Source organism: Cinclus cinclus, chromosome 3 (genome assembly GCF_963662255.1).
Source record: "Cinclus cinclus chromosome 3, bCinCin1.1, whole genome shotgun sequence".
In the NCBI taxonomy this organism is placed as follows: Eukaryota; Metazoa; Chordata; class Aves; order Passeriformes; family Cinclidae; genus Cinclus; species Cinclus cinclus.
Genome location: NC_085048.1, coordinates 37142247 through 37165866, shown reverse-complemented (window position 1 = coordinate 37165866; position 23620 = coordinate 37142247).

Below are 23620 nucleotides of genomic sequence, written 5' to 3'. Positions count from 1 at the left end.
AGAATACACTATAGCCTCCTTTCATCTCTGAGCTAATTAACAAATGTATTACAGCAAGGCCACAGAATCACCAGGTGTTGGCTCTAGATCCTTGACTGATATCTGGTGAGGTTGCCTTGGACACCGTAGATTAGAGGTAGTGACTCCATCTAGGGTAGAGGGCTGTAGTGGGCTGGAAGGGAATCCTCCCCCCACTGAGAAATCTCTGCCATGAGGGACCAACCCTCAGCTCCTATCTGACATTGAACTATTGCATTAGATAAAATACCTCCCTTCTATTTTCCCTTCTCCTTTCCGTGACATTCCTGGTGCCATAGTCATGGCTGGTCTCTGATCTGTTTTCTATCTTATCAGCTTTCCAGATGGTAAGGTCATAGAAAAAGCAAGGTCATAATAATAATTTTAAAATAATGTAAAAAAGAATAAATATATTAATAAAGTAAGGAATGGCATGTGTACATCTGTAAAGCAAGTCAAAAGACAAGAATGTGAATAATGCATATCACTTCAGGATATACAGATTAAAACATTGATTTATTACACCTTAGACAGGTGCTTTAACTGAGTTCATGTGGATCTTAGCCCATTGCAAACAAGAAATAAAATATATAATTTAAAAGAAACTAATTTTTTTAAAAACCCAACATTTGGGGGTTTGTGGGAAGTTTTACTTCACATTTGCCATGACATGAGAGTATAAAATGGCTCTGCTACACTGGTTTAGATTATACATGGGACCTCAACAAGCCAAAGTAACTTGATGTAATATCTGGGACTTTTCAGAGTTAGGATTCCTTTTCCTGTAATCAAAGTGGCCTCTCATCAGTGAGAATCTTCCCACTGCACTTACTTACTCATTCAACAATGCTCAAGACTAAAAACTAAACATAGGTTTGCATAAAATACAATGTATTTCTTGTTTACTTGTATATTTGTACTATTGAGATGATGTGAAGGGTACCGCTTTCAGAATATTTGGGAATACTGAGAGCTCTGCTATCAGTATATCTGGTAGTTTTAAAGATGGTTTCCTGTGTGAATTAGTTTTACACAAATATAATTAAATACTGTTTATGGCATTGCACTGTAAGCCAAGGTGCGAACTAAAAGATGTACAGCTTTTAACAAATGAAATTTAAAAATTAAAAATATTTAAACTATGTTGTACATAAAGGTTTCACAGTTTAGGAAAACTTAAGTCTGAAATTCAGCCTCTGAAATGATGTGCTTAAAAACAAGGTTCAGTATGTGATTTTAGTCTAGTCAACCCAGTGGCTTAACATAACAATATTATTATCAGGGAGCCACATCTGAAGCTCACAATTTTTTTTACACCCTTGGCTATTCTGATTCTTTTGTAGTTTTTTTTAAGGCAGTTCTTGCTCTTTGACTAGTTGGTTATTTGTACTAAGTTGAAAGGGAAAAGATGAGAGCCAGCTTTTGATGTTTACAGTTGAAATAATAAAAAAGTCCTTTTCCCTTGTTGGACAATATTACTTGCAGAGAGATAGAGCATTCAAAGAGAAGCAAATGCATATACAGCAGTCTAAACTCCCTGTCACTGACAGGGTCTGAAAAGATTGTTCATTGTTATATAGCTGAACCTGATAAAACATATTGTTCCCTACTGATATCTAGCAGGCCATTAAAATATCTCGAGCTGTTCCAAAAGGCATAGTCCCAATTAAAGAGAAGTGTCTGTGTATCTCTTCCCAGGGGTAGACTGATAAGCCAACAGCAAGTCATTCTAGTAGTGGAGACAGAACGAGGGTGAGGATTAGTCCTTAAGGGAGCACAGATACAGCAGAGCACCAAGGGGCAACACTGGTGAGAAGCTGAACTTGCCAGAGCCTTTCTGGCACCTGCTTCTACAGGTGGATGCATTTTTCTACCAGTACAAACTGCCCATAATTGCTAAACTTTTGTAAATTTCATTATCATCATTTTGTGGTTTGTTAAATATTACTGCTTTATTTAGTGGCTGCTTGAATTTTTGTACCAGGAATACACTTTTTAGTGGAAAAAGAAAAAAAAGAAAAATAACAACAAAAAATCTCTTTCTCTGCCAGACGCTCAACAATTGAGGCCAACAGACTCATTACATTATATTGACATTTTTCAGTAGATACTTACATAAAAATAATTTTTTTTTTTCTTAATAAGACTAAAAGCACAATATGCAGGAGACAAGTATCATGAAGATGAGGGAAGTTATTTCTGATAAAGCCTGGGAATCCAAACTTCAATCACTGTAATTTTTCTTTCTCTTACTAACTTCAGCAAGCTGTGGTAAATTTCTGTTTAAAGAATTGCACTTTTAGGAGTCTTTTAGCCAGACTTGGAGTCATTCATGTGTCCTGTTCAGTGATCCTTGTTTAACAGCCCCTCCTGGATATTCCTACCTAAGTTACCCAGAATGCATTGCCTACTTTCTCCCTGATCCCAAAAGTCTTTATCTTCTCAGATTCAAATAGGACAGATGGCCCAGAAGAGATTAACAGACCTCCTGAGACGTATTTCATAAAAACTGGGAGGTCTGTTATAGTTCACTAGTTATGTGATCTTTGTTCTAAAAATGATATAATAGTTATGATTCTAACAGCTTGGACATTTCAGATTTTATTACCAATTAACCTTCAAAATCATGTAATGATTACAGACATAATGGCTGATTTTTTTTTTCATTGGGTATATAGTACAGTATAATTTTAATGGTCTAATATTAAGAAATATAGTTTTGAAAAAATCCTTTCCATTTCTGATCAAACTTAAAAGTTGTCTAGTTACTTAGCAGAATTACTAATTTAGTGATCATACAGAATCAGCTAGCATTGCACAGTCAGGATAACACTTAACTTCAAAATTACTTTAAAACCCTGTGTCCATGGCATACCAGAGGTGAAATAATGACTATCTTAAATTTATATTTCCTGTCTTACAAACAATGGGAAAAGACAGGTTCAGTGTTTCAGGTCTAAGCAGTGGCAAAGAAAAACAGAAGAAATTGGTTTTTTTTAGATACTTGACGGTTTTGTTTTCTTTGGTTGTTAATACTAATAATAATAATAATAATAATAATAATAATAATAATAATAATAATTTGGTGTCCAGAGTAAGATGTGTCATGCTTTCATGTTATTTCTTTAAATTGTTATAAACATAAAAATAAAATATAAGGAAAAGGTAGAAATTTATATTTTCCATAGGAATGGCTAACCTGCCAGTGCACTAGTTCCCCTCAAGGAAATATAGAGAACTTTAGAAAGTCAACAACTTTACAGTGAGAATGTCTAAAAACGTTATTATTTTCAAGTATGGTGTCAAACACTTCTTGAAGTGAATAAATAAGCAGTGATTCAGTATGAGAGAGAAGTGGCAACTCTGCACTCACACTATGTGAGAAGTCTTTGAACTACCAAAATATCTCTGAAATTGGAAATAAAGCACAAAAGTAAAGGAGAAGTAATACAACAGGAGATAATTCTTGTTACATCAGACCAGAGACTGCTCTGCTTCCTAATAGTATATGATGGTGAGATATCACTTATCTAAGTTTTGAAGAAAAAGAATTCCCCAGCTGCTCTTAATATTGTATAAATCAGCCTATGTAGAGTTCGTGTTAAGACTGTTGACATTTTTTAACACAGCACTTGTATGTGTCTCATTTTAATAATGTGAGATGTTATTAAAGAACCTAACATTCAACATTTATTTCAGATTAAGCGCATCAGGTAAGGTGGACCTTCTTCACATATGGATGAAACTAAGTCCATGGAACACCTTGGTTCCCTGCAATCCATTCTTATTGCTTATAAAGGGCACAAACCAGATGGATTCAAATATTTTAGCTTACTAAATCAGGATTTCTTTTTCTTCCTCTTTTCTATTCTTTTTCTTCCTCTTTTCTATTCTTTTTCTTTTTCTGTGATAACAAAATTCTGGTACTATTAACAGATAAGCTATTACATTTATATATAAAATAAGACATTGCACCAGCTGTTAAAAAACAACTATTGTTAAATTTTAGAAATACGTTGATTTTTCTAAAATTCTAAATAGGATAACATACTATTAAAATCAAAGTGACTTTTTCACAGTCAAAAAAACAAAACCAAAACATTTTGTATTTTCCTCTCATTAAAAACATACAATATTATTACAGCTTCACAGAAAAAAAATATTTTGTCAAAATAACTTTTACCTACCTGTTATGATTTAGGAATGGTGTTTTCCAATTTAGTGCTCCCAAATTAAGAAAACTAGACTCTCCAAATCATATGCTACATGCTCCTTTTCTCTTCCTATCTCTTTGTCTGGATGGAGAGGAGGATTGGAGGGAATACAGGTAAAGATCACAAATTTAAATAAGAACAATTTACTGGAAACATCCCTGAGACGAGAAGAAAAAACAGTAACAGCAACAATATTAATAATAAAAATGCACAAAAGAGAGAGTGATTCACATGCAAAAGCGATCACCGCAGAGCTCAACCAACCACCGCCACTCAATCCAGCCAGCTCCCACCAGCTCAGGACCAGTGCCAGTCCACTGTTTGCTCCTTCCCTCTTGTGACCACCATTTCCCCACTTATCCATCCACCACACTTGCTTGACTGGAACGAGTCCCTTCTTCTCAGAATAAACTTCCTTCCCCACCACTGGCAGTGATATGAATTGCATAGAATAGAATTGATCTCTGGGTTCCAGCCATGCCTCCTTCTGCTTACCACAAAACTTATCTTTGTCCTGGCTGGAACCAGTACACAATAATTAACTTTTGACTGTTTTGGTTTTTGTTTTTTTTTTTTTGGTTGTGATTTTCTTCTTTTTTTTTTTTTTTTGGTTTTGGTTTTATGGTGTTTTTTTGTTTGTTTGTTGTTTTGGTTTTTTTTACATGATATTATATACTATATATACTATATATATAGTATATATATATATACTATATATATACATACTATATATTATATATATTATAAAAACCAGAAAAGGATGCAATATATGTCGTATACACTGTTTTATCCTTTTTATGTACTGTGGCATGCTATACATATATATACAGAAAAGGAAGAACAAATCATATTAATGGTACACAAATTAAAGAAACAAGGGATGCACAGCGCGATTACTCACAACCCACCCATTGATGCCCAGGCAATTCCCAAGCAGCAACCCCGAGGCAGCTTTCCCCACAGTTTATAAAATGAGCATGGTCAGCTGTTTTGGATGAATGTCCTCCCACCTTCTTGTGTCCCCAAGTCTACTCACTGGTGGGGTGCTGTGAGAAGGAAAAGTGTAAACACTGTTTAGCAACAACTAAAACATTAGCATTTTACTAATATTATTCTCATCTTAAATAAAAACCACAACCCTGCAGCAGTTATTAGAAAGAAAACTAACTTTATCCCACTCCAAAACAGGGCAATCAGTTAGATGAAAAGTTCTGACAGAATAATTTCATGAGTGTTTACAGACCAAAAAAAAATTAATACATTTCTTTTAGTTACAAAATATGTGAATTTTATAAAGGAGGAAATTAATCTGAAATTTGGAATTCTTAACACTTTAGATATCTAGCCCACATGTTACCCAAATGACACCGTAGAGGCTCACATCAAGAAAGGAGAAGGTCACTAACCAAAGTAATCTAAAAGAACCATCTACAATCTTAGTGAGGAGAGGAAAGCAGATATCTGACATCTGCAGAGGAAGATACTGTGTAAGGTCTTTCCTTTGCTTCAATGCCCTTGGAAGACAATCCAGCTGTGATAATTTATTCTAGATAAGTTCTCTAATTATTCTGCTTCAAATACATGCTCTTTTTAAAGTTTGTTATTTCTTTTTTTTTGGTTTACCTTAACAGAACAGAAACAATCTGAATGGGAAAAAGGCCATTGTGTTTTCTTAGTTTTATACCTCCCTCCAAGCTAAGGACAGTCTATAGGTCAGATCTTCTACAACCTGATTTAATGGTTTAAGGTTTGACTGTGGTAAACTCCACAAGATGCCTTGGATTTAGTTTCAGTTCTGTTTAGTTTAGTTTAGTGTTAGATTTAGATTTAACTTTTGCATATACTTCAGAGGTTGTCATCTCAAACTGAATCACAATTACAATCGAGAAAGATTAGTCATCCTGTGCATGTAATTCTATCCCCTACAGGTGATTAAATGTTAGGAATGGGAAAAGATGAATAAAGAATGTGAAAGGACACATTTAATTACCTACCAGAATAAGGAGAAAAATTCTGGAAAGAAGGTCAAGTGGATCAATGGATGGGAGTACAGTTTTTAAGCAGTCTGAATCAGATAGGAAGAGCTACAAGAAATAAAAAACATTAATTTCTTCCAAACATTATTCCAACCTGATGTTGTCAAAATATTTTGCCTGTTGGTTGCATAGGTATTTCTGACAAAGGAGCTGATTTTATTTAATCTTTTTGAGTTCTTCATAGTGTGTAGATCACAGTTGAATTCAGCTGTCTGCACAAAACAGAACAAAATAACACAGGCAAGTAGGCATTCAAGCAAAGTTCCATCCAGGAAAGTTTAAATGGAAAGGTGGTAGGCTACTGTGCAGGGAAGAAGGGGAAGTTCCCCTGGAATTGCAAGTAAGAATTTTGAAAGCAAAAACGTGGCAATTTTCAAATATAATGTGGATTAGTAGTAGTCATGCAGGGACCACTGTATCTCTTAATAGCCATCAGTGAATGGAGAGTGTTAAGGTAGTGTTTCTATAGCAACTTCTTCCCACCACAGCCTACCAAGAATTCCTAATGCATGTACACAAGACAATTTAAAAAAACTTGTAACTGATCATTTGGGCACATTATTAGTGCCTCAAAGATTAAATGGTCAGAGACTTCAGACACTGAAGCAATTAAAGGGTGGGTGGTAGCTGAAATCAAATTTGCTCCAGTATTGCTCCTCGTTTCCCCTTAGCACATTTTATTGAGTTACGGCAGAATCCATTCAAGAAAGTATTAGGTAATTTAGGTTCCATGTGAGACAACTGTGGAAAGTTAGAGAAGGGACCCTTGGTCATTTTAACCTGGTGTCAGAAATATTCTGGGGACCTATTAGAGGATATTAAGCTGGAAAAAAGAGAGTTTCACTCAAGAGGATATTGAAACATGTATACCCTTTTCCAATGCTCATTTCTTTAACTTTTTTTGGACTTGTGGACATATTTACCATAAACTTTCCAGTGAGTCCATCTTGATCCCCTTATGATGCTGTATTAAACAAAATGTGAGTTTGGTGAATACACTGTTCCATATGTGAGGATGTGGAAACTCATTTTACCTCAAACCATTTTCTTTGTGAATGAGGGATGAAGAGAAAAACTCCATCTCAATAGGATATGTTTAAAAGGATCAGGGTTTTTTTTTTTTTTTTTTTTCCTGTACTGGTTTCATTGTGTGCTCCTCTCCTATGTTTTGTATTGGCTGTCTGTCAAGGTCATATGAACTGAATTTCAAATATTACTCATATCCTTTCCTCAATGGCTCATTAGAGGATTTTAAATAAAAGCTTTTATTACCACAAAGGCTGCAACAATGTCTGCATCTATATGTGAGCAGGTGATCACTATTTCACAGAATTTAAGACAAGATATCACTACCATCTTTGTCAAGAGACCAAAACCCCTGGAAAATCAGATGAATAAATTTAGAAATTTTCCTATGGGAAAGATTACAAATATATGTAAAATATTTTGCTAGCAATACAAATTATGCAGCAAAAAATTACAATTTTCTTTATTCACAGTGTAGCTGTTAAACTGGCACAGGAAGTCAAGTGAAAGCTTGCTTGAGATGAGCAAGTTATTATCTGGAATTTGTTAGTTGATGTAGAAGAAAATTTTTTATTATTCTGACTGTAAAATTGTCATGAGAATCCCAGGCTGGTGTTCTAAGTCACAGAACTATATAAATCAAACAGGTTTTTGTACATCTTTATTTCCCCTCTGGGTCCTCTTCTGTAAACAGATATCCTACTTTTATTTAATAGAAGTAAGATCACGGCTATTATCTCAAGACTATCTTAAAGAGAACAAATAATTATTATTTTTTCCAGGTGAATCTGCAGTAATTTCATGTACTCTCACATTTCAGTATTTCTCTGCTTAAAATATTAGTTGTGTGCAGATCATATGAACAGTGAAAGACAGTGTGATTTATCTCACACTTTCTGAGTAATAACTAGGAGAGATATAAATGAATTTTGCTTTTGTGTTTTGCATTCATTTGTAACAGTTTTTTGAAGCATTTTCATGTTTTTTTTGTTGTTTTGTTTTTTGTTTTTTGTTTTTTGTGTTTTTTTTTGTTTTTTGTTTTTTGTTTTTTGGTTTTTGTTTTTTGTTTTTTGTTTTTTGTTTTTTGTTTTTTGTTTTTTGTTTTTTGTTTTTTGTTTTTTGTTTTTTTTAATGTGTAGGTTACCTAAATGGAAGAATATACACAACTCTATAGAGGAACAATTAAAAAATGTCAATTCCCAATGAGTTTTCAGTGATTATTTTTATTCAGTGATATTTCAGGTGATTATGTAAAATGAGACATAACTGTTATTAATAAGTGACTATAATTTATAATCCAAATTTCATCTAAGGCCCTGTATGAAAATGCTGCAGTGCAGAGTGCATTTGTCAATCCATTTTGATTTTCTGTTATGATTTCTTTTTATAAAGGTGAGTACACTTCCCAGTTTCACATTTTCTTTGCTCACACTATTCTAGTGTTTACAAAATGGAAACTATGAAAGGTTAAAATTCCATTTCAGTTTTCCCCCACATATAGGATACAGAAGTAGAATCTTGATGGAGACAGGATAAAGGCATTTATGAAAATTAATGTTTAAGAATATACTTGGGCATGCAAATATTTATGTGTATTTATATGCATGATTAACCTTATAATTGGCTTCATTTTAACTATTGTTACCAAAGGTCAATCAGTTAAATCTTAAACTTTGTTCTTGTATGTGTCTGTAGTATTAGGATTAGTACAGTATATATCATGCAATAATTCCTGAAATTTACAATGTCCTTTTCTAAAGCAAGTGTTGGACGTATATTTAAGGACCTAGATTCCAGGTCTAGCACTCTTATATTTTGTTTTAATTTGAAATAAGGAGGATGGAATCTAAAACCTCAGTGCTCATAAGTCTCTCATTTATTTTTTCAGGAAATCCAGTGAAGAAGAGATTAAACTACTGGAATGTGTCTCTGTGGAATTAATCTAGCAGAGATTAGATACTCCAGCAAACAGTGGAGTTGATTCTTTTAAAGTCAAAAACGTGTTGGCAGCTGTGTCAGAAAAGGGATTGTTTAAGTGATCTTGAAGCTTTTGGAAACTTCCTGCACATTATATTTAATGGGAGGTAATTTACTCTCTTTACAGGAAATACAATGTTGATGTTTTTCCATTTGACTTAAAACATTTCCTCTTATCTAGAATAAATATGTAAGACAAAAGTGCAGATGATATTTCAAATATTTCTTTTATAAATATTTTACTTTCCATCGATTATTGCTAAGCTTAAGGCCACATGCATTTACTAAGAGGAAGGGAAATAAACGTAGAGTATGAAACTAAGCTGGTGCTTTTCTTCATAACTACAACTCTCCTAGATCTCATCTTTGCGTGTAGAGAAAAATAAAAAAGGAAGTATCTCTTGTCTGCCCCCTAAGATTACAGAGATAAAACTTCCTTAGTTCAGTGATTGATATGTTCATCTAAATGTTATTTTTTGTATGAAAGAGCTGCTATCCTCTACACACAAAAGTGTGAGAGAGCGCTTGGTACTCTTAAACTATGGCATATTCATGCAACAACCCTCCCACGCTTTGTGCAGGTGTCTTATTAAGCATGTAGTCCTCATCTTTCCACTCAAGAAGCACAGACCCTCATCCTAATGGTGACTTTATTAGAGCAGTGGATGATAATCATGTCAGCATGGCTGCTGGCTCTCCTAAGTAACGTAAGTTTTCAAGAGAAGGACATACAAATTTAGCATGAAACAAGCTCTGCTCTTCTAGGGAAGAAGTCATGTCAGAAGCTAGATGCCTGAGAAAACAAACAAACAAACAAACAAATGCAGTGAACATCTTATCCATGTAATCTAATACCTCATTGGTATGCTTAGACTTTACCTTCACATTTTACTGCTTGTTTTCAGTACTGAGAAAACTATGGTTCTTTTCCCTTGACAAACTCAAACTATGTCCAGCTGCACAGACAGAATTTAATTTCCCTGCGAAGATGCCCAAGAAAGTGTGTTTATTATTTCCAACTGAAATAAGAAGTGATCATAATGGATAAGTAAGGAGACATTTGTTCTCTTTTGTGTTTCATCATTCCCAGTGATGTATGCAAAATTAAATTTAGTAAATACTCCTTTCATAAATTTAGCTTCAGGTTTTTTCTCTGTACAAATAAGCACTGCTAAGCTTGAAATTTAGAAGCTCAGGACCAAGACAACTTAGTCCGAAAAAAGCTATTTTAATTTATTTAGAATAAACAGTTAATAAGTAAAAACAATGTGATAGTCTCAAAATAAAACTCTCAATAAAACCACAAAAAACTTCCCAAAAATCAAACTTAGAAACAAAACCAGCAGAATATGACAGAAGTTCATGACACTAATAAAGCCATGAGATGCTCTTAGTTCACTCTTCAACTTCCCAACAAACTTTCTTGGATATTGTCAATAATCTCCCTACTGCAGTCCTGAACTATACAAAATAGATAACACTCATATTTACTCCATTACTTAAGCCCTAATCTTCATGGTGCAGAACCCACTCATACTGTGTGGATGCACAACGCATAGCATACTGATCTGGGCGCGACATACTAATCACACTTGTATCATTTTATGTATTATAAAATGTCTTTGGCTATGTTGCTGAGCTTCAAACAGCTACGTTTGCTTAAAAGCCAATGCTGCACACACCAATGAGCAAAGTTTCAGAAGTTGTTATCCAACTTAGGCATTTTAGTCTAGCATGCTGTTATTTAAGATTGTGTCAGCACTTCTCTTAACTTATTTTTCACCAATCCATAATTAGCTTGTACAAAATTCACTAGGGACTACATTTTAGAGTAGAAGATCTTTTATGCAAAATTGCTTACCAGCATGGAAAGAAATAGCTTAGTTGAAGGCTTACTATAATGTGTTCTTATTTGTCCCTGTAAAATAGGGATTTTTTATTTAGCCTATCTCAGTGAAGGATGAGCAGATGACAAAGAATACTGTCAGTCTCTGAATCCATCTCCTATATTTTCTTCCTTTTCAAAATTCATTCCTTTTATCTTGCATGCTGATTACACTTTTGCCTAGCTAGGATAATGTTATGATTCTGCAGAAAGATAATAAAAACCAGTTCATTTTTTAGTCCTTAATGATCATCCAGTCTAACTTTTTTTCAAGTTCTCTTCCTTAATTCATGTCTTGTAATCTCAACCTTTTTCAGGTTATTAGCCTGGTGAGGTTAAATTTTTCATATGCCTTATCTTCCCACGAAGATGGAGTTCAGTAGATTAGACACCTTCACACTCAATGAGCCTTTAGTTTTTTGGTAACCATTATAAATAAATATGTACCTCTAGAGGGTGACAGATTCCACTCATGGGCAATATTTTCCACTATTGTTCACTTCAGAAAGATAATGGGTATTTTTATTTACTTTCATCTGTCCACAATTAATAAGCATTCTGCATTTCTTTCATGATGGGTACCACATTTTAAAGAAGCTGTCTAAATAATGGAGCTTTATAATTTGTTTATTAACAAAGGACCGTGACTTCCCATGGATCACTCTGAAGGCAATCAGATCAGCTATTTAAGATTTTTACAAGTCCTTCTCTTGAAAAGGAAAAAAAGAAAAGAGTTTGAACTAAAAACTCACATTTTGAATTAGAGGTTTACGTACACAAATGAAAGAAGGTGGGAAGTACCCGTTCTATCAACACATCTGATTTTTTAAAAGATATTTGAGGATATCAATGTCACCTTACACTTCTTTTTTCGTCCTACACTTAAGTTCTGGAGAAAAATAATTTTTAATATTTATCCTGCCAGTACTCCACACTGGTTATTATGTGGTGCTGTGTGGTGCTATATGGTTTTCTTGCTGCTCAGATTACCTTTCTGAGGAATTTCTTCTGCCAAGAAGCACAATTTTGAGCATTAACTCTGTCATAAGACTCGAGATGTCACATAGCTGAAGAGTGGATCTTCATTCTATATTTTTTTCTTAGAGTAGGTAATCCATTCTCTGGAGACCTGGAGTTGTGATGATATTATTTATAAAACTTTTAATGACTGACAAGTGTTTCCAGGTGAATTAATGGTGAATTTCAAATGATTGATTGCGGTTAAAGTAGCCAGCATAATAATCTGTGGGGCTTTTTTATTTTTTCCTCCAGTAGAAAAACAAACAAAACAACTCACTAGTTCTACACTACATCTGTTTGTCTCAAATTAAGGTTTCAGTTGTAAAACAGCCTCCTCACTCTCAGAGGGATTCCTGCTGTGGGCAGGAAGGAAAGAAAACCTCCATGAGATGAATTGAAGCCAAATTGCTGTTAATTTGCTCAAAGATACAGAGATAAACTGTGGTTCAAATGCTCAAGTTCTTTTCAAGTGAATATTTTGTCACAAAATATATGACCTTTAAAAATACTATTGAAATATTCTCCCTTTATAAGTAAAAATAATTTTATGCTATGTTTATGTGATCGTTGGTCCCTTTACCACATATTTCAAATGTTTCAATTTGCTCTCATGCTGTTTGCTTCTTCTGTTCAGACAGTGGATGATATATGAGATTGTTAGAACTAAAATTGATGGACTTCTCTGGTTTTTTTCCCTGAAACAAATGTTGTTTTATGGAATTGTCATCCAAGTTGATTCAACAAACATTAAATTTTATTTAAATTCCTTAACCAAATATAAATTACAAGGCTAAAGAATGAGACTATTTTTGTTTTCAGCAGTACTACACCAAGGCAGAATTATAACCATGTCAGAAAGGGGGAAAAATTCCTGCTAACATAGATTTCACAGGTGTTTTCTGTCCCAGTGCTAATCGCGTGTCCTACTAATATGTAAGTTCTACATTATTTTCATCTTACTACCTTAGGAGAGTTATTTCTCCAGTCTTCTCATGTCCAGATATTTCTCAAGAAGCCAGAATGTCCCAGCCACTATTCTTGTATTCTGGCTTCATGTCTTTCAGTGCCTCAGACTTGCTGGATGTGCACAAGACTGCTTTCTTGGAGGCACAGAGCTGGCTTGGCACGCTCCGTGCCAGATCAGCTGTGTGGTGATAATGCCTTGAGGAGTTCAAAATCGGATTGGACAGTAGCTGCACCTGCCTGGTCCATTGCCTTCTGAGCCTGTCCTTCAGGTGACAGACACCGGCCTTGCCAACCCATCGCCGTAAATGGATTACATCACTTGCGGATTTGCTCATGGTCCTGGAAATACTTTAGTGTCTTGAATGCTTCTTCAGATAAATAAATTCATGCCCTTTATTTAAGTTTCATAACATTTTGATCAAATTCTTCCATTTTATTTTTTTTCATGCTGTCTTAGTGCAAAGAAGGGGGGAAAAAAGAAGGCACTTATACAAGCACATCAGTTTTGATCAGCTGTACTTAGTTTAACACAAGATGCTGATTTTGGTTTACTGGTTAGTTAGATAAGCAAAATCAATAAGTTAATTTTTAAATGTAATTTTCAGTGCTACATAAAGGAAATATTGTAGGCAGACTTATAGACTCCCAATTTATATGTTTCAATTACTGATGAAAAAGAACTTACAAAGGTAAAAAGACCATAAACACATATATACTACATAAAAATCTTTTTTAGATAGAAAAAATGATATTATATTGTATAACTGCCATTTTTTTCCCCAGGATTTACCTGTAAACTGAATGAGGCTAAATCCAGCCAAAATAATAAGATACAGCAAAATAATCAAAAGCTGTATAATATTTATATGTCAAGGACGCAAATTAGGTGTCCATCATTTTTGAAGCTCTTGCATGGTGATACATATTTATATTGGCTATATACTATGTTGCCATATATATTTGCATTGCTATATTTCTGTGATTAGTATTTGATGGTAAAAACTGGGGATCTTTTATTTACATTTAGGTGAAGTATATATCTGCTTTAATATCAGACAAAATTCCTTTAGTGTTCATTTTTTTCTGTAGAAGAACCTGTGATTCTAGAGTATTTGCTCACTATGATTATAAGTGCAAGCACAAACAGCCTGAAAGCTCCAAATTATTACAATAATTATTGAAGCATAAAATATCTCATCCACCATGGGAAGGGATCAATTAAAAATATAATATCTAATACCTAAACAAGATTTGCCAAAAATTTTATAGTTAACAAGTGGAAAGGAAAGGGCCATAGATCCTTTGACTATTACATACTCCATTCCTATTTTTATCCTAAGCCTGACTGGCATTTTGTCCTGAGTTACAATTTTTAAATTTACCATTTATTCCTGCCAATGTTCTTGGCAAAGTAAGGAAACTCAGATTTTCCCCCTTTCAGGTTATCAGGGACAGTATGTCAGTAAAGCCTTCTGGCAGCAGTCCAGCAGTTCTTCCCACAAGACCTTCCTTTCTGGCTGACTCCAAACTGCCACTGATTTGTGCAAGGAAAAACACATGTCCTACTTTGCTCCTTGAATGTCATTCAATGAAAACATTCTTCATACTGCTAGATATGGTAACTTTCTGACTGACAAGAAGGGACCTACAACAGCTAAAATCACAGAGATGTTTCGTTTCAAAATGTGAAATACTTTGGGCAGCTGAAATGTAATTGCTCAACCTAATCTTCCATCTTCTAGCTCATTCTTCCATGGAAGTGAATAAAGTAGCTGCCTTGACATGGTATCTTATAATCAATTTTACAGCTGCATGGTTCATGTGGGTTAGGCTTCACTTCAAGTACCTCTATATTAAATATCTACAAACTCCACTCTATGCACATAAGGAAGAATTTGGCTGTATGATAGACTTCAGCACCTGCTGTTTTGAAGGACAGCCCCTCAGACAACAAGGAAGATTAAAATAAGGCTTGTGATAGGTAGCAAGTGAATCAAAGATAAGAAAATTTTTCTACAGAAGAAATTTCCTGAAATTTCCTTTTCTTTAAATTTTTGTTGGCAGTGCAAACAGCAGGATGACCCTTTCTAAGTTTTGTCAATTTAAATGATATAGGGTGCTGTTCTACAGACAAAGGAAACATTAAGAATCCTTCTCTACACTTATGAGGAATGCAGTTTTCTTTCAGGAAGCATAAATTAGCTGAGACACACAAGTTATTTTTAAGCAGTCTTTGTCTCACTTGTATAACAAAGTCCAAAAATTTACAAAAAAATTTCCAACTCAGCACTCATAAAGCAAATCTACATTTGATTTGTACTTGTCTATTTGATGTAATTTTGCAAGGTAAAATGTGATGTTTAAATATCCAAAAGCAATAAATGCATAATTGTAATTATTTTCCTAAAGGATTACAAAAAAGGAGAGAAACGAGTCCTTTATTATAACAAATGCAAAGGACAATGCACCTAAAAGAAGGTAAGCCAGAGCAAATTAAGTAAGACTAATACAGGTGAAGATTAAAATAGTTAGATGAAAGTTGTGATTGGTAAGTACTTAGGCACCTAATAATACTAGAGAATGTATATTCAGCAACCTGACTTAATGTCTCATTTTTCAAAAATCTCAAGGCAAAATGGAGTATAAAAGCATTCATCAGTTTAATAACAATAAAGGAGAGCCAGAATACCTAGACTAATAATAAGTTGTTCTTGAAAGTTTTATCTCAGAACCAGGAGAAAAGTATGACATAATGGCAAAATATGTGCATAACTAAGTTATTAAAAGAAAAAGAAAAGAAAAAACTCCAGCACAATAAGATAAGAGAATGCACTTGGAAGCCTGAACCACAATATCTCATCAGGAATTTATTATCATGAGTCCCCATGGAAAATATACAAACTAATAAAAGTGTAAAGACATCTGCTATAAGGTTTGTTAAAAATCTGATAGTGAAAAAGCAATTTTCTACAAAAGTTCTGGGTTTGGGCTTTTTTAATAAAATATTAAAAAAAATATATTCATAGCATCACTAAAATAGCATTGCTTTAATTTATTTTTTGTATTATGGTCTAGTACTTGCTTTTTAGTATACTCTGTCTCCAAAAATACAATAGATTTTGAGTTTATTTCTTGAACAAAAGTTTTAGGTCTATTTCCCCATCAGTTTTTGGGATATTTTTAATGTTTCTAAAAGGTTTGATAAAGAAGCAAGTTTTCATCTGGGTCCTTACAATTTACTCATTAATAAAATCTCATCCTTTTATAAAAACCCAATTACCTTTTTCAGAGGGAACAAATTTGAGTTGTCTGAGACCAAGACCTCATCTAGCACAATCTCCCAGAGCAAGAGATCCTTGTTGGAGTATCAGCCATGACATTTCCTTCCATTGCCAAGTACAGCTGTCACTATGATAGGAGTTTGATAAAAAACTTATAAAAGTGGGAGCTGTAACACATGTACATTTATTTTTGAGGTGGGATGAATACCCATTTCCTTGGTGTTGAATTCTCAAACACAGACACAAAAGAATCTGATTAAGATCCATGTAAAACTACAAATTATAGTGAAAGTCATACTCATGGAAATAGCATCATATTATGGGATTTATGTAATTTTTAGAATAAACTTCATAAAGAAAACACATTGCACAAGTGGACCAAACAAGTTATTTTCTTTAGGAGCTTTTCCCAAGCATTTACTTTTGCTTAGACAACTTGTGTTCAACTTTTTTTCTTACTAGAACCAAATTCCTGACAAATAATCTACTAAAGTAACTGGATCCAGGAGACAAATAATCCAGACCTGAAAAAGTACTGAATCTCTGAGGCTTTATATAGTCTTTTATTTTCACCTGATATTGCAAGGAAGAGTCCAGATGCTAAAGCACTAAGGAGTTTTCACGGATTTTTGTGTCATTGAAAAGCTGCCTAAAGTTGCTATGAAAAAAATCCTATAACAAAACAAAACAAAACAAAAAAAAAAAACCAAACAAAAAAACAGAGCAAACAAAACAAAAACAAAAAAACAACCAAAAATCCCAAACCAAACCAAACTGAACCAAATAAATCCACACTGCAGCTACTTTCTAAGTACAATTAAACTGTTACATCATGTCAGTAAAGCTCTCTTAGTGTGGTTACATTTCTTTATTATGCCTGGCAAAGCACATTTTCTCACAGAGAACTGACAAAAATATGGTTCTGCCATTGTAGTATTCACAATAGGGTTTTGCTCCTACAGCTAAATCAGTCTGAAATGACACCACATCTATCCCAAGTGACATGGATGTTCTGGCAGTAGTCTGCAGCATATCATCAAACAATGGAATATAATTTTCCCTTATATTGCCAAATAGGTAAGTACATAAAGAAAAAATGTGAAAAAAATTAAATTAGCAGAGCAGCTCTGTACAATATTAGTCATTACTGCAAGCATGTTAAGACTTTAAAGTGGGAAATAATATGAACTGAGAGACAAAGTGAGAAAAACAGGTTAACCAATCATTTCTCAAAATGTAGGTGAAGTTCTGTCTAATATCCACATGCATAATTTGATACTTTTCTTAAAAGAAATTAATTGTTATTGTCAAATCACTGTATTCATGTGTGGTGGAAGTGTATGAAACTTTATAAGGAAATTTTTAGAAAACAAGTTCCATTTTAAACTACAAATTTAACTCAACTAATATATCACAGAAGAAAATTAGATAGAAAAATATATCCTTCTGAGAAAACATAATGTAGCAGCAAAAGAATACCTTCAGATCTGCAGTATCAAAGATGTCATTTCTGTGAAGCAAATTTTGTGAGAGAAGGGGACATTGAAGGCACATATCCAATCCCTTTGTCTGATATGTGTAGTCAGACTCAGCAGTCCAAAATCAACAGACTGCATTAAACCCAAAAAATACAGTCATGAGAACAAAAATGTAATCTCTGGAGCTAAACTTAAAACACTATTTTGAAAGTATCAGTCTTGATAAAGTGAAAAAAAAAAAAGTCTTGGATTTTTGCGCAAGAAGTCAGAATTTTATATCACTTCTGGTGTGTTTCTGTTCTTAACCTCTACATATAATAGTATTTCATTACAAGGGTTCTGATGCTGGAGTCATGCACTGATAATCTGTTTAGATTTTACCAAGCATTATATTGTTTTAGCATCTGTAACAATGCAATAAAGTCCAAGTGTTTTTAACTGTCCATGTGCTTACATGCCAAATGCTTGATGTGCAGACAGAAGTCAGAATTACATGTGTACAAATTCCCAAGCTGTGTGGGTCTGCTTAGCATTTCATGCACACATTTTGGGAAAATGTATTTTGCATGAGTTCTTTAAAATATTTGCTATATATAGATATATATTTTGTTGGGTTTTTTTTCCCCCTGTGTTTATTTTTCCCTTTCTCTTTTATAACTCTTAAAAGAATTAGTAGTGAATTATTGTGGCTAGATTAAGTTTTATACTCATCTGCCTTTGAGAGAAGTCAACTCTCCTAGGAAGCAGAGATGCAATAGAGCCACAATTCCTTCCTTTTGCCAGTGACAGCTCCATCCCCATATTATCTTCTCACACCCTGGGACCCCTCTAGCTCAGTCATCCTTTCTCAGGTACTACAGCTTATCCCAGGAATGAGCTGAAACACACTTGTCTGTCCAATGTTCACCACACCACATAGCTGTGAGGAATCAGGCTGGTAGACTTCAGCTGAGAAGCCACAAAAATACCTGCAAAAATTCTATACTCATTGCCAGCTGAGATGTAATGACTGGGACAATTGCAAAGGATTTATTTTGTTTTATCAGGTTTTATTTCCTGGAATTTTCTATATGGATTTTATTTTGGGGTGGGGTGCCGGGGGGTGGGATATTGATAATTTAGAAACAGAATACTCCTTCAACATGGAAATGGCTACTTCTTATATTTTATAAGGGAAAATCATGTGGGGAAGCTTGAAACCCGAACATAAACTCTGATCATTTATATTCTTATTGACTTGATCCCTGGCATTGATTTGGATTTAAAAAAATATTTGCAGACCTAATCTTTTGTAAAGATGGTGCTAGCTCCAAATTCTTCGTGCTAGCTCCAAATTCTTCATGCTAGCTGCTATTTTGGGGCCTTGCATACAATGGTCATTCTCTCAATCTCTTCTAGTTAACGGGAGAAACAAAGCTATCAATTTTACATAACTTTATGGCACATAAAAGGTTTATAATTTTATATTTTAATGTGCTTGCATCAGAATTCATTATTACTTACTTACTTCCACTCAAAAACTAATACCCAGAAATCTGAAGCTTTCCTCATAGAAGTTCCATATGAATATCTGATTTTACTAAATCCAGAAGAATTTCACATTTACTGTAGTATACCCTTAGTAATATGCTTATGCAGAGCTCCTAAGGCTATTTCAGGTAGACTTTGCATCAGTTAAAAGTATGTCAATTGAGAAATCCCTCCATTAAGGTCATAGGTCTCAAATTAGTTCATTTAAGGCCAGCACAGTGTAAAGTATTTGAATTAAGATGACCTCAGTTACAGTTTTCTGTGTTAAAGCTTTTTTAGTTAATGCTCCCTAGGTCTTTTTCTTCCCTGCAGGACACAAACTGCCTCTATTTAAAGTCAGTAGAAATTGCTGATATTCTGCAGGGAGGAATAAGGTCTTGAGATTAAGAAGCCTGCATTAACAACACCTACGTTAAGACGCTTTTCTTTCAGAATTGCCTGTAAAAAAACACTTTCTAAGGTGATTTAGGAGCACTAGGTGCCAGGCCCTGTATTTGTAGTAACTCTTAAGATGTCAGTAAAGCAGTCGAACAGCTGAGATTTACCAGTGGGAAGACTTGTTTCATTTTCACTTTCTTACTTATTTTTAACTTAACATTGGTACAGATAATACAAAGGATAAGATACGGAATTAAAATAGGTATCAATTTATAACATTCAGTTACAAATTGAGCATAACCTCCCATTAACTGAGATTACCAGATGCAATATCCCAAAATGATGTCTAAGGGAATTACTTTCACAAGATATGCATGTCTTGGCTACTCCTCCCTTCTGCCTTCTCAGATGCTCCTAGCTGCAGTAAGCTGGTGGTTTGTTTCAGTAATAATGTAGAGCTATGACCCTTAATGAGCTCAGTTGTTCTGACAGGAGAATGGAAGTATAAATGGTGCTCAAGTTACCTTCAGCAGAAGTTGTGTGTAGTCATTTCACTTTCATTTACCACGACCTATGAATACCTAAATGCAAATAAACGAAGGACCACCATTAGTTCATTGGACGGACATTTCAAACTCAGTGAGTTTGTCCTCACCAACTGAACATTTATTTAAGTTAGACATTACTGTGAATTAGCATTCTCAGTGTACATTAATACTGTGTGTAAGAACTATCACTTATGTAAAAATTCTGATGAGGTTTTGTTATTCTTCAGCTTGGCAGGTTGTAGGCATATTATTAAGTATTCTAAAGAAAAGAAAAAGCCCATGTGTAAGACTTTTACTTCATTGTTCAGATAGGCCCTTACTACACAAGGAAATAGGTCATGCCTAAGATTTGTTGGAGGATACCTATTTATTTTTAATAACTTTGCATTATCTATGAAGACAATTTGAATCTGTTAAAAGCATAAATATATTATTAAAAGAAGGCTTGTTTAAAATAATTTCAGTTAAAAAATAGCTATAAGTTAAAGTCTTACTCCTCAGGCAATGCTGCAGTTGCCGAGGTACTGAGTTTCAAGTTGCCTGGCTTTTAATTGCAGTAAGAGGTGTAGAACATAACTATAAAAATAAGTATGAAATTCAGGTTTGTCCTATAGCTATAATTGTGGTGTAGCTGAGAAACAGAGCTGTGCCTGTGTGCACACCTGATGCACTCAAGTCATTAACTCCTTGGGTGATCCAGAAACTCCCCATGTATACATCTGCATTGAGGAGATAATGGAGTAATTTAGACAATAGACTGACTTGAGACAGTGATTGACCGAACTTCTAGCCACCCTTTCAATTAAGGATTTGACTAATTGGTGCAGAAGCTCTCCTAGTGGAAATTTGAGACTGCCCTGAAGATTTCCCCCAGGAAACCCTGCAGTTCCTAGACCAATTTCTGTGCTTAAATATGTTGATTAACAACCTGGGTGGAGAAATGTGCTATCTCAGAGACTCTCAGGAGGTTCCTGCCACAAAATTGATCAAATTGTATGTAGAAAAGTCCAACGGGGCAGTCTTTTGTAGACAGTTAAGAGAATTAGGAGATGTTTTGCCTGTAGTTTGAAATAATCTGCTGCAGTGGAGCTTGCTTGTGGTGGGGCTGTCACACAGAAGCAATGCAAGATCAACTCCAAGAATTGAACAGAGCAGTGGGTTGAGTCTCAGGAAATCCTGCTGAAGATATTGCTGCACGGACTCTTGCAATGGGGGTGCCCATCTCTGGAGAGCCACCTTTTGTTCAAGAGATCTGATTCCCCACATAAGAGTTACCTTGTGCTGAGATCCTTGCAAATAAGATTTTAGTAAATGGTCCACCTGTGACTGTCTTTGCAACATAATCATCGTCATAATCATAAAGATAGTGGCCTAGTCTAAACTCAGGAGAAGCATTGTCACCTCCCTACCATGCTATACACCAGCTGCCTTTTAGTCACTTAAAAACATTTAATTCTTCTCTAAAACTAAGAGTGCTGTACAAATCATACTGAGATGCAGGTGTGCTTAGGGCACTCAGGTTCACCATTCACACTCAATAACTGTGCTGTGTCCTGCATCCTGTGATGCAGGTGTGATTGCACAGCTGCAAAGGCTCTTTCCCCCACCATCACTCTTTTCCTCTTCCCTCCCCTCCATCTATGTTGGGGTTTGAAATGTGTCCTTGATTTTCTCAGATTCAAGAAAAATACCTCACCCACTAATTTTTCATTCAAATATGAATAATTGGAAGCAAATACAAAACATTAAGAGTAATTTAGAGTGGAAAAGCAAGGAAACTTTCCTGCACCATGTTAGCTAATTAATCCTGCAAAATAAAGCAGAAAATGAATGGAGAAAGTGAAGGCCACTCAGTAAAAAAGAGAACATTCATTTGAAGCTTGACCTTTGTAAACTGCTAGTAGCGCCCTAAGTTACACTAAGTTGTATCAATGCCATATCCTCCCTTGAGCAGGCATAACTTCACAGTGGCAGAACCGAGAGTGATTCAATTGAAAACTTCCACAGCAGAAGGAAAGAGTTGTTTATTTCAGCTCCATCAGTTCTCCAGTGTGGTTCATTGCACAGAGCTGAAGTGAGAGCAGGTGTGAGAGGTAAGCATTGTTTCTGGCAGTGCTAGCATATGATAGCTTAAAGTACTTATAAACACCAGCGTCTCATACCCAACATCTTTCTTTATAGACAAACCAAGGAATTTTTCAAGAGTGTTTAAATGTCTATTTAATATCATATAATACAGCAAGAGGGGTTTATTTAGCAGTTAAGAACTATATCTATAAACCTGAGTGATTAAACAGATTCTTAATCAAAATATAAATATTATTAAAAATAGAAAAACAAATTGTTTCAATGCAATCCCCAAAGAGGATTTATCACTTTAATTCTTACAGTTTTTCACAGAATCAAAATATTCTGAGTAGGAAGGCATCCACCAGGGTCATTAAGTCCATCTCCCGGCCCCACACAAGACCATCCCCAAGAATCAAACCATGTGTCTAAAAACATCCAAATGCTTCATGAATTCTGTCTGGTTTGGTGCTCTGACCACTTCCCTGAGGAGCTTGTTCCAGTGCCCAGCCATTTCTCTGGATGGAGAAACTCAATAAAAGCTGGGAGATCTATGTACCAAATGATCCAGAGTAGATTTCTCTAAGTTCATAGAAAGTATTTCAGTACAAACCTACATTAATTGTGTAAAGCTCAGAGAAAACAATAATATCTTCCCTAGCAATTTTGCTCTCTAGAATGAGATACGAGGATTTCAGGTAAAATGCTTACAAAATACTCAGATATAGAGAAAGCACCTTTAGTTCTTGATGTATGCAACGTATCTCTCATAAAGACAATCAACAGCTGTCATATTCATAAGCAACACAGAGGTGCTCAAAGCCCATCTAAGAATGATCATCAGCCATGACTCCTTTAGCTGAGATTCAGACTGATGACAAATGATTTATTATTTATCATAGTAAACAAGATCAGCAACTGCTTTTGTTGCATGGCTAAGAAGATTCTAAGAGCTATTTAGAGGTGAAATCCAATTAAAGTCAATTTAAAAAAAATCTATTTACTTCACCATGAACTTATATTAAAAGGATGATGTTATTGATTCAGTAGATAATGCTTTTACCTCTAAATCAGAATTCATCCATATTTGGGACTCTGAATTTAGTATTTTGGGCAAGTGTGGAGTTGCATTATCTTTTAAAATCTGAAATGGTATATTCAGATAAACTTTCAGAAACATGTCCTCTGTCTAAATA